The sequence below is a fragment of the Aquarana catesbeiana genome, linkage group LG04 (genome assembly GCF_042186555.1).
Source record: "Aquarana catesbeiana isolate 2022-GZ linkage group LG04, ASM4218655v1, whole genome shotgun sequence".
Classification (NCBI taxonomy): domain Eukaryota; kingdom Metazoa; phylum Chordata; class Amphibia; order Anura; family Ranidae; genus Aquarana; species Aquarana catesbeiana.
Window position 1 is genome coordinate 370342338 of NC_133327.1, and position 12570 is coordinate 370354907.

Here is a 12570-nt window from a genome sequence, read left to right on the forward strand (position 1 = left end):
CGCCGCTTTTATCGGCGAGATTGACACCTTGCGAGCCGGGTTCACACTGGTGCTGGGATCTGACTTGGATCCCCTCCAATGCCAGGCACTGTGTTTGGTATGAATCTTGAGGGGGAACGCCACACCAAATTTTAAATAAAAAACCGGCATGGGTTCCCCTCCAAGGGCATACCAGACCCTTAGGTCTGGTATGGATTTTAAGGGGAACCCCTACACTGAAAAAACAGCGTGGGGGTCCCCCCCAAATCCATACCAGACCCTTATCCGAGCATGCAGCCCGGCCGGCCAGGGAAGGGGGTGGGGATGAGTGAGCACCCCCCCTGAGCCGTACCAGGCCACATGCCCTCAACATGGGGGGTGGGTGCTTTGGGGGAGGGGGGGCACCCTGCGGCCCGCCCACCCCAAAGCACCTTGTCGTTGGTTGTCAGGGGTCTGCGGGCGGGGGGCTTATCAGAATCTGGGAGCCCCCTTTAATAAGGGGGCCCTCAAATCCCAGCCCCCCACCCTATGTGAATGAGTATGGGGTACATCGTACTACTACCCATTTACCTAGGGAAAAAAAGTGTCAATAAAAAAACACACTACTCAGGTTTTTAAAGTAATTTATTAGGCAGCTCCGGGGTCTTCTTCCAACTTCGGGGGTCTTCTTCCAACTTGGGGGTCTTCTTCCGACTTCAGGGGTCTTCTTCCGACTTCGCCGCTCTCTCCGGCATCTTCTCCCGGTGTCCGGTTCTTCTGCCGGCTCCTCCGCTATCTTCTGCCACTCTTTTGCTAGCGGTGGCCCGGACTTCTGAGTCGCCTTCTTCCCTCTTCTTTTCTTCCGATGTTGACACGACGCTCTCTCCGGCTGTAATGCTGTCTGAGCGCTCCGCTATGACTTATATAGACCCTGCCCCCCTATAACATCACAGTCCCGGGGCATGCTGGGACTGTGAGGTCATGAGGGGGCGTGGTCATGTCATCATATGACCACGCCCCCTTATGACCTCACAGTCCCAGCATGCCTCGGGACTGTGATGTCATAGGGGGTGGGGTCACCGCCTATATAAGACATTGCAGAGCACTCCACACAGCATTATAGCGGGAGAGAGCGTTGTGTCAACATCAGAAGAAGAGAAGAGGGGAGAAGACGATGCAGAAGTCCGGGCCACCTCTAGCAATAGAGCGGCAAAAGAGCAGAAGATAGCGGAGGAGCCCGGCAGAAGAACCGGAGAGCGGGAGAAGAGGCCGAACACCGGGAGAAGATCCGAACATTGGGAGAAGACGCCGGAGAAAGCGGAGAAGAACAGGACATCGGGAGAAGACGCCAGAGAGACCCCCGAAGTCGGAAGAAGACCCCCGGAGCTGCCTAATAAATTAATTTAAACACCTGTGTGGTGTGTTTTTTATTGACACTTTTTTCCCCAGGTGAATGGGTAGGGGTACGATGCACCCCATACTCATTCCCTCTCGCGCTCGCCGCAATAGGAAAATGTGTTTTTCCTATTGCAGCCAGCGCAAGATGTACTGGACCCTGTTGCCGAGAACCAGCGCGATGGGTTCGCACTGGAAACATTCTCGCAGCTGTGTACTGTAGTTTGTACAAAAGTCCGATGCTTTTGTGTACACACGATCGGACTTTGCTCCATCGGACTTTTGTTGCCGTAAAGTTTGTGCGTTCGCACAGCCAACAAAAGTCCGATGGAAACAGAAAAAGTTTGTCCGATGGAGCGTACACACGGTCGGATGTTGCTCCAAAACAGCTAATTTGCATGTTTGTTGTCAAAAAGTCCGATCGTGTATACGGGCCTTAACACTTCCCTCTCCATGGACTGACAATGCTGCTGTTCAAAGTGTCTCCACTGCTCCCATCCAAAGTTGATACACCCTATGACAAGAAGAGTGTAAGTGGCCTAACCATCAGGTGAAAATAAAGAAAAAAAAACACTAAAAGAAAAAACAAATGCAGCCACCACATCTAAGGGTTGGTATGCTGCAATATATTACATTGTTTTTTTGTTTTGTTTTTTTTTTTTGGGGGGGGGGGGGTAATACCGCTTTAAATATCTGCAGGTGAAAATGTTTTAAATGTTGTCAAGGCATTGTAACATCTACGTTGTAATGAAACTGTAAGACCTGAAACACCTGTTCGAAGACCTTATCGTTACATGAACCCATTAGCACAACTAAGACACAGTACCAATGTATGGAATTCATCTGCTCAGTTGCCTTCCAGAGTCAATATCCACAAAAGGATATAATATCTTTTAGCCATACTAATGAAAGCCAGGGTTGTTAAGGAAATAGTTGTCTACTTGCAGTCAAGGTTTTGTTTATCTTCAACAAAGCTGAACTCTAGATTTATATAAAAGACACAAATTAAAGTGGTGTTAAACCCACACACAAAAATGTGATATACAGTAATACTTCGGATTGCAAGTAACGCGGTTAACGAGCATTTCGCAATACGAGCTATTATTTTTTAAAAATCCTGACTCAGTTTGCGAGCGTTGTCTCGCAAAACAAGTAGGATTCAAGCCTCTGCGGTCTGCAGTACCGCATTTGGCTAGAGGTGCAGGGGCGCCGGTGACACTAAGAGCCGCTCCGTTTCTGAGCCTCTCCAGGTGCATCCGAGCGGCTCCGATCGGTTTCCGAGTGTCTCCGGCGCCCCACCTCTGGCCATATGCAGTAATGCATACAACAGAAGTCACCGTGGAACAAAGTTTCTGAGTTTCCATCAACTTCTATGGGTAAACTCGCTTTGATATACGAGTGCTTTGGATTACAAGCATTCTTCTGGAACGAATTATGCTCTTAATCCAAGGTACCACTCCATTGCAGTATACAGTATGTGATAACTTTTAAGGCTATTTTACCTTTATTCCACCTGTTGATCTGGCCAGTAACACACTTCCTGTCTTAAGGGGTCTCCACTATGGATAGAGAAGCAATAGAGACACCTTTGGACTAAGACATTGTCAATCTAGGGAGAGAGTAGTGTTTGATGCACAGACCAGATTTCGATGGCCCTGACTAGGAAATTAAAGCTGAACTCCACTTAACTTCTTGTCAACCACGTATTGCATATACTGTATGCAGTGGTAAAAATAGTAGGCTTTAAAGCCCAATCATCACACATATGCATGCACAGTAGCCTGAAGTTTTGTGCTGTTGTGTGTCCCTGCATGCTTTCAGCATACTGATTGAGCTGTCACTGACAGCTCACCATCATGTTTCTTATTGGGAGCCATCAGGATGGGTTTCTTATCATGTCAGAACCAATCATAGTGGTTTCTATAATACAGAAGCCACACCACCTTCCAGGCAAGCCCACTTAAATGTTCATCGGCAGGCGGAGTTAAGGGGTTAAGCAGTTACACAAACTGTTTGTTTTTTTTGCTTTTGGGATAAAAATTGTAGATATTGTAAGCACCCCTATGATGTTAGTTTGTCACTACACTCTAATGCAGCGTACACAGGACCAGACTTTCTGGGAAACTAGGTCCGACGGTTTTCCCGACGGACTTCCGACGGACTTTCTGAATGGAATGACTTGCCTACACACGACCGGACTTTCCGGCAGACTAGGTCCACCGGTCTTTCCGACGGACTTCTGACAGAGTTACGGCGGACTTTCCGAATGAACGGACTTGCCCACACACGGACAAGTCCGTTCATTTTGAACGTGACTCGGGTACGACGGGACTAGAAAAGGTAGTCAATCTCGCCGCTTTTATCGGCAAGATTGACACCTTGCGAGCCCCATTGCGGGGCATACCAGGCCCTTAGGTCTGGTATGGATTTTAAGGGGAACCCCCTACGCCAGAAAAACGGCGTGGGGTCCCCCCCAAAATCCATACCATACCGAGCACGCAGCCCGGCCAATCAGGAAAAGGGGTGGGGACGAGCGAGCGCCCCCCTCCTGAACCGTACCAGGCTGCATGCCCTCAACATGGGGGGTGCTTTGGGGGAGGGGGGCGCCCTGTGGCCGCCGCCCCCCCAAAGCACCTTGTCCCCATGTTGATGAGGACAAGGGCCTCTTCGCCCCGAGATCCTGGCCCACCACCCTAGGTGAATGAGTATGGGGTACATCGTACCCCTACCCATTCACCTAGGGAAAAAGTGTCAATAAAAAAAACACACTACACAGGTTTTTAAAGTAATTTATTGGACAGCTCTGGGGGTCTTCTTCAGACTCCGGGGGTCTTCTTCCGACTTGGGGGGTCTTCTTCTGACTCCGGGGGACTTTTTCCGACTTCGGGGGTCTTCTTCCGACTTTGGGAGTCCCTCTGGCCTCTTCTCCCAGCGTCTGGTTGGTTCTTCTCCGCTCTCTCCGGCCTCTTCTCCCGGCTTTCGACCTCTGCTCCCGGTATCCAGTTCTTCTGCCGGCTCCTCCGCTATCTTCTGCCGCTCTTTTGCTAGTGGTGGTCTGGACTTCTGCGTCACCTACTTCCCTCTTCTCTTCTTCCGATGTTGACACGACGCTCTCTCCGACTGTAATGCTGTCTGGGTGCTCCGCTATGACTTATATAGGCGGTGACCCCACCCCCTTAAGCCGAAGTTGGACATGCTGGGACTGTGACGGCACAAGGGGGCGGGGTCACCGGGTGATGTTTTTGCCTATTGCAGCGAGCGCGAGATGCAGTACCCTGCCCTTGCATTGTATCTGGTCCGTCGGACCAGCATACAGACGAACGGGCTTTCCGTCAGGAACTGAGTCCGGCGGAGTTACGACGTAAAGTCCGCTGGAAGTCCGATGCAGCCCACACATGGTCGGATTGTCCGCCGGATTCAGTCTGTCGGACCAGTCCGGTCGGAAAGTCCGCCCGTGTGTACGCGGCATAACTGCCATTTTTGCTGAACAGCTTGGTCTTTGTATTTATTGGCGTATAACACGCAATTTTTCACTCTGAAAAATCGGGTGCAAATAGTGTAATTTGGGCTGCCTAGGAGGGAACAGGGAGGGGGGCGGGACAAGTGCCGTCAGATTACAGAGAGTTTACTCAGCGGCCTTTGTAATAGGAAGTCCTGTCTCCTGGGGCAGCATTGGACCTCTGTTCTGTCTATCATAGGAGCCGGTCCAGGAGGCAGGACTTTGTATTAAAGAGGCCGCCGAGTAAACAGGAGATTCTTGCTGTACGTAATCTGATGGCACTCATCCCACCCCCTCCCTCTCCCCTCCGAGGCAGCAGTTATCTGAGGTGAGGCTGCAGATGGGCATTACATTGCTGCTGCATCAAACAAAAGTTGTGCAAAGTCTTATGCCACGTACACACGGTCGGACTTTTCGTCTACAAAAGTCCAACGGACGCTGACGGACTAAAGCTGGCTGGTAATCCGATCGTGTGTGGGCTTCTCCGGACTTTCAACGGACTTTTTTAGCCTCAAATCCGACGGACTTTAGATTTGAAACATGCTTCAAATCTTTACGTCGTAACTACGACGGACCCCGAAGTCCGCTCGTCTGTATGCTAGTCCGACGGACAAAAAAACGACGCATGCTCATAAGCAAAAACTAAACGGAAGCACTCGGTCTAGTAAAACTAGTGTTCGTATTGTAGGTAGCACATTCCTCATGCTGCAAAATCTGTGATCGTTGAATGCAGCGCATTTAATGTCTTCTTTACGAATGCTATAAAGAATGAAGATGTTTTGCTGTTCATATTCAAACAGAGTTCTCCCAAACAGATTTCTGGATTCTTTTTCTCTTTGATCTCATGAATGACATGGTATGCTTTTTCAAAACAATGTTTCCATACTAATAATACTTTTTAAACTTTTTTTTTTTTTGGTGGAGTCATCTTTTCTTGTAATTTTTATCCAGATATTTATTTTATGATTGTTGTGGAACTTTTTTTCTGTTTATCTCTAAATTTTTTTGTAAAGTTACCACAGGGAACCCATTTTTATATATATTTTTTAAATTTTTTTTAATGTTTGTAAAGTTACCACAAAGAACCCTTTATAATTTTTGTTTTTATAGTGATTTGTTATTTTTTTTATATAAAGTTAACCCAAAGAACCGTTTTTGGTTATGTTTCTTTTTTTTTTTAAATACTTACCACTCGAACATTATTAACATTATTTTAATCTATTTTTGTTGTGTTTTTGCAAAATCAATGAGATTGTTGTCCCTTGTTAATTTAAAACATTGTGTCTAAAATCTATGATTTAAAATAAAAAACCTAAACTCAAAAAAGATCCATTTATTTATGGTCTAAATAAAATAAAGAGGAAGTCAACGCTGGAAAAAGTATGTGTACAAGATAATGGGGATCTTGAGGAGTCCATATAAGAGGGAGCACAATCTGGTCCAAGAATCCCAGAGATCAACAGCACCAGCAGATGATATAGATGTCCCCAGACTGTGGTACTACAACAGCCTGCGTCTTCTGTCAGACCAGACTGAACCCAAGTCATCACTTTCTTCTCTTCCCTGCAGCCTTTCCTCCACGCTGCCCTGCAGCCTTCCCTGCAGCCTTCCCTGTAGCCTTCTTTCGAGGCTGTGGCTCTGGTGTTTCAGTTGTGGCAGGAGGAGGAGGAGGAGGAGGAGGAGGAGGGGGGGCTGCCTCATGTAGTTGGGTGTTTCGTGTTAGCGTGCCCTGCAGCCCCTTCTGGATTGTTTCCCCAAATAGTCGCTCACAAATGAGGCGCTGCTCCCAATCCATTTGAAGAAGCCTGCTGGCTAAGTAGCAGCCATAGGACTCTTCCGCTTCGGGGGGGCTCTTTAAAAAACGGGTGGCCTCTTGCATGAGGCGCAGGGATGCCTCCTGTGTGACCGTCCCCTTCCTGGCCCTTTTTTTGGGAAGGTGGAGGGGAGGCACTTGGGATTCGGTCAGGCTCCTACTGGGCCCAGCCACCTCACTTGGCCCAGCCACCTCACTTGGCCCAGCCACCTCACTGGGAGCAGCCACCTCACTGGGAGCAGCCACCTCCTGCCTGACACTGGGCCCAGCCTCCTCCAGGATGATGGTGAATCCGGCCTCCTCCAGGCTGTCCATGGGCCCGGTCTCCTCCTGCCTGCCACTTTCCCCACATTCCTCCTGGATGGACTCATCCTGTGTATAAAAAAAGGACAATAGTTTTAGTATATTTTTTTGGGTTCATCAATGACACACAGTTTGCTTCTCATGACTAGCAAATTCAATGTGAATACATCTCTTTAATAAAAGAGTCTAATCAGACACCCTAATTATTTCAAGCAGGTGCCAAACATATTTAGCCACTACTGTCAATTTATATGTATACACAATTTTGAGGGCAAAATTATTTTAGACAATTATAACATCCAGTTAACATCATTAATATTAGTACAGTAAATATTTGTTAAAATAATTTACCTGACTCCAGATGGTCATATCCGGTTCATCCAGGATGGAAGACCCAGCTTGCTCCTCATCAGCCTCTGCTGGGGTGGAGGGAAGGGTGGAGGGAAGGGTGGAGGGAAGGGTTGAAAGTGATGCCCTGGCTTCAGTCTGGTCATCAAGAAAACGGAGTTGATTGTAGTACCACAGCCTGGGTACATAAACATCATCTGCTGATGCTCCTGATCTCATTGATTCCTGGATCTTCTTATGTTCCCTCTTATACATGTTCCTCAAGACCCCAATTTTCTTGAGCAATGTCTCCATTGTTGCTTCCGGGATGGTCGCCTGGACAAAGGACAGAAGTCTCTCCAGCGTTGACTTCCTCACATGCTTTGCATAATACTGTGGGTGTTTCACCTCCCACAAATTCCTCATCTCTCTATATTTAGAAATAAAAGCAGTAAGGAACTCTGGATCCTTAAATAGGGGATTCATAATGTCTGTATAAAAGATAAAGTCACAAGACAAAAAACACTTATTAGGTTTCTGCTAAACCCTCATCATCTTATCCCTATGTAGGCCTCATCAATCTGTCAAGCCATATAGGCCGCTTGCTACAAAGTCTTGACCAAAAGTATAAATTTTAAATTACCTTCGTTTAGTAGCGTCCCGGTCCACTATCACCTACGCACAGAACGTACGTACGACACGTGCGCAAGGCCCCTCTTTATACACTACGCATGTGTGAAACTCCGCCTGCGTCGCCCGCCCCTGACGTTCGATTTTAACTCATGTTCTCCGCCCCTTAATTCTACGCACAGAACGTACGTACGACACGTGCGCAAGGCCCCTCTTTATACACTACGCATGTGTGAAACTCCGCCTGCGTCGCCCGCCCCTGACGTTTGATTTTAACTCATGTTCTCCGCCCCTTAATTCTACGCACAGAACGTACGTACGACACGTGCGCAAGGCCCCTCTTTATACACTACGCATGTGTGAAACTCCGCCTGCGTTGCCCGCCCCTGACGTTCGATTTTAACTCATGTTCTCCGCCCATTTTTAGTTACGGCGCGTAGTGGGGTGAATAATGGCGGAGACACACGACATGTTAACTACCTCAGGTAGCGAAAAAAGCCTGGAGGCTGGAACGTCAACCAGATCTGTGAGGCCTAGATTTAAGGCCTCCAATATGAGTTTTGAAGAGATGGTGGAGATGGTGGCCATTCTTCAAAAAAAGGACTATGATGGGAAGTATGGGCCGTACGCCCGGCCAAATTTGCGCAAGGCCAAAATAATGGTGAAGGTGGTGGACACTTTACAGGCTTCTTTTGGGGTACAGCGCTCCAGGGATCAACTTAGAAAAAGATGGTCTGACCTGAAACTCAGGGAGCCGGATCAGTTCAGACGGATCCGGAAAGTGCTGAAAAAAAGTAAGTACCTGTGTTTTCATCTTGTGTTGATTACCTTGTATACCGCTCCATGTGCTTTTCATTCCTCTACGATTGTTTGCATCGTTTGAAACGATCTTTTAATAAACATCGTTACATATCTATATATAATATATACATATATATCTCTCTCTATATATATACACATAGACATATATATATATATATATATATATATATATATATATATATATATATATATATATATATATATACATATATATATACACACATATACATATATATATATATATATACACACATATACATATATATATATATATATATATATACACATATATATATATATATATATATATATATATATACACATATATATATATATACACATATATATATATATATATATACACATATATATATATATATATATATATATATATATACATATATATATATATGTGTGTGTGTGTGTATATATATATATATACATATGTATGTATGTATATATGTATGTATATAGATATATAGGTAGATATATAGATAGATATAGAATTTTTTTCTTTTTTTTTAATTAAATTAATATCTATTTTTAGATTAGAGAGAGAGATCCAAAGATTTTTTGATATATTTTGATATTGATATCTAGATATCGAGATATCTATCCATCTTGATATGTCTTTAGAAATTAAAATCTTGAAGTCTACTAGGAACTCTACACAAACAGACAATTTGTACACCACTTCACTACAAATGTTTGAAGATTAGTATGTACTAAAATATCTGTGTGCTAAGTATATTAATTTTTGGCTTCACATAGGGGAAAAATCACTCAGCCAACAAGAGGAACCCAGTCCTCCCCCAGCAAAAGAACATACTTGGGAAATCAGCCCCACTGAGGATGTGGAGGAAGGAGAGGTGGGCGACATGGGCACCCCACCAGGTGAGTGTCTGACACACCAGCTTACGGTAATCTATGCATGGCTGCCTTTTCTTTTATGTAATTTTTCTACTCTATTTTAGGTGATCTGGTTGTGCTTGAGTCAAGCAACAGCGCCACCCCCGAGGATGTTCAGGAATTATGCGACATGGGCACCCCACCAGGTCAGTGTCTGAGACACCAGCTTTATGGTAAGGTAAACTATGTATGTGTGCATATTTCTAAACACATTTTTTTGTTTCATTCCACTTTAGGTACAAGAAGTGACTATTTCACCTCAGACAGTGCCCAACGGCTAATTGGTCAAATAATGGCCTGGAATGGGGAGATCGATGAAATGCGTAATCGGCTGGATCGTATGCAGCAGGAAATGAAGGACATGATTGATGTTTTGGGTCGAATCTAAATGCCTTTTTTGAAACCCCAAAACATCGATCATGTCCTTCATTTCCTGGTTTGCTGACCCCATTCTGGGCCTTCTCTTTATTATTTTTGGTCAAATTATATGGCTGTTTAACAGCATTTAAAAAAGGAGGGCTGTTTAGAGAAAATATCTTAAAAATCCAAAAAAAAAAAAAAAAAGTGATTTTAAAAAACCAAAAAAAAAAAAAAAAGTGATTTTCAAAAACCAAAAAAAAAAAAAAAGTGATTTTAAAAAACCCAAAAAAAAAAAAAAAAGTGATTTTAAAAAACCAAAAAAAAAAATGGATTTTAAAAAACCAAAAAAAAAAAAAAATGGATTTTAAAAAACCAAAAAAAAAAAAATGGATTTTAAAAAACCAAAAAAAAAAAAAAATGGATTTTAAAAAACCAAGAAAAAAAAATGGATTTTAAAAAACCAAAAAAAAAAAAAAAATGGATTTTAAAAAACCAAAAAAAAAAGTGATTTTAAAAAAACCAAAAAAAAAAAAATGGATTTTAAAAAACCAAAAAAAAAATAAAGTGATTTTAAAAAACCAAAAAAAAAATGGATTTTAAAAAACCAAAAAAAAAAAAAAAAAAGTGATTTTAAAAAACCAAAAAAAAAAATTAGAAAAACGCATGTTTGCTAAGATCAAAATGCCCAAAAAATTGTATTTTTGATTATGTAAAAATATTTAACTATAATTATATTTTTCGAAATTATTAAGATATCATTATATTTTTGTCTAGGAACATTTTATACTAAATGCATAACTGAATGCATAACAACGATTAATAAAAACATCTGCTTAGGAATTAAAGAAATGTGTGGTTTGTTATTTCAATGCTCAGTATCAGTTTGGTTATAATTTAAAAAAAGTTGTTTACAGTGGCAATGGAGCTTATTTAGACATTTAAAAGGAAAATACAGTTGGCACTACAACTGCTCGACCATAACCTAGGAGAAAGCCCAAAAGAAAGGCAAGCAATAAATATAATTCACGATTTCATCAAGATTTTTTTATTTTAAAATATTTAGATATCCTGGCCCATTGCAATGGCCCCCCTTCCCATAAAATAATTAACATATTGCTGTCTAACTTGACGGGCACTTTGGGGGGCCAAGCCAGTACGGACAGTATCCAGGCCCGTAAGGTTGTCATCGATAAGTCCGGCCTCAGGCCCAACTGTTACCATATAATTTGGAGAATGTTGTTGTAAAAAGTTGTGCAGGATGCAGCACGATAAAATTATAAAATTAAGTTTGTATTCCGCCAAATTAATGGAGGTTTGAAACAGGCGGAACCGGCTGGCCAGAATCCCAAACGCATTCTCAACCACTCTTCTAGCTCTGGCCAGCCGGAAATTAAAAACCCTCCTCTCCGGGGTGAGGGTTCTTTGCGGGAATGGCCTCATGAGGTGCTTGCTCAGAGCGAAGGCTTCATCGGCAATGAAGACAAAGGGGAGTCCTTCCACGTTATCCGCATCAGGTGGCAATCCCAGGCCACCACTCTGGAGACGCTGGCAGAACTCCGTCTGGGCAAATACTCCTCCATCCGACATCCGGCCATTCTTCTCCACGTCCACATATAAAAATTCATAGTGTGCCGACACCACCGCCATTAAAACAATACTGTGGAACCCCTTATAATTAAAATAGTATGACCCCGAATGGGGTGGTGGCACGATGTGGACATGTTTCCCATCTATAGCCCCTCCACAATTGGGAAAGTCCCAACGGGTGGCAAAATGGGATGCCACAGTCTGCCATTCCTGTGGCGTTGAAGGAAACTGGGGAATCAAACAAGAAAACCAAAATCATTAATTTTGAAGATAACATTGCAAGAAAATTATACAATTAAAAACATTATTCCCCAGCATCAGTATAACATTAAATAATTTAAATCTTCGGGAAGAACTAATATGGAAAGGCACACTTATCAGATTGCTCACCCCCTCTGATGGAACATTGATTACATTTTAGGGGGTTGTGAAATCCCTAAAAAAGATTACTTTTAGGACACGCAGGGATTTAGGGACTAAAAAGGCTACAAGACTGCAGTTGTCGCACTCTGCAAGTGCAGTTGCTACCCAGCTTACAGTAAATGAGGTAAGGTAAAAAGGCAGTCATGTTGCAAGGAGTACACAATCACATGCAAGGGCAATTAATGAAAACACTTTGTGGCTTGCATATGATTTGATGATGGAAATCAGCAGAGCTTCTGCTCATTTACTAAAGCACTGGAACAAATGCACTTGGAGAGTGCACATGCATTTTGCAAAGTGCAACATATATTTGCTTTATACAAATCAACACCACAGAACATTCTAGAAAATTTTTACGAGGGTGGGGGGTGGGGGGGGTTGGGAAATCAAGCTAATTGCTAATTATAAGCACACTATTTGGATTGAGTTTAGGTGGGGGGGAGGGGGTTGGGAAATCAAGCTAATTGCTAATTATAAGCACACTAAATACACTCAAACAAAATACATTCAAAATGAGTAGACTAGGTGGATATGTGCCCATCAT